We start from the raw sequence: 379 nt of genomic DNA on the forward strand, positions 1-379 counted from the left end.
CCCGCACGGGACGGGCCGCTGGGGCTAGGGCTGCGGCTGGGCCCTGCAGGGTGGGGGCCCGGGACGGAGGAGGGGAGGGGTGAAGCGAGCGCACTCAGCCCTACCGCCGCTGCACCAACTGCCGGGACGGCTAAGCCGCGCGCGCCACACGTCACCCGCGGGGCGGGATCCGAGCCGCGTCGGCCCGTAGGGCGGGGCCCCGCGGGAGGCCAGGCGCGGCCGGGGGCGGGACCAATGCGTCACCCTTCGCCGGCGGAGGCGGCGTGGCGTCAACACTCGGCGCCGCGAGGTCGTTGCGTAAGCCAATAGGAAAGACTGCGAGAGGAGGGTGGTGAGAAGTGCCCGCCCAGGGCGCGATTTGTAGGGCGAATCCCAGTGG

General features: G+C 74.7%; 1 protein-coding gene across 1 annotated transcript in view; it reads right to left on the minus strand.

The window, feature by feature from the left end:
* The window catches only part of LOC112404011 (C-Jun-amino-terminal kinase-interacting protein 4-like), a 3278-nt gene extending 3154 nt beyond the window's left edge, over nucleotides 1-124 (minus strand). The window contains exon 1 of the mRNA XM_024751813.1: nucleotides 1-124. The gene's annotated coding sequence lies outside the window, so the exon portion shown is untranslated.
* Between the last annotated feature and the right edge of the window lie 255 nt (nucleotides 125-379).

The sequence above is a fragment of the Neophocaena asiaeorientalis genome, unplaced genomic scaffold (genome assembly GCF_003031525.2).
Source record: "Neophocaena asiaeorientalis asiaeorientalis breed wild unplaced genomic scaffold, Neophocaena_asiaeorientalis_V1.1 scaffold257, whole genome shotgun sequence".
Classification (NCBI taxonomy): Eukaryota; Metazoa; Chordata; class Mammalia; order Artiodactyla; family Phocoenidae; genus Neophocaena; species Neophocaena asiaeorientalis.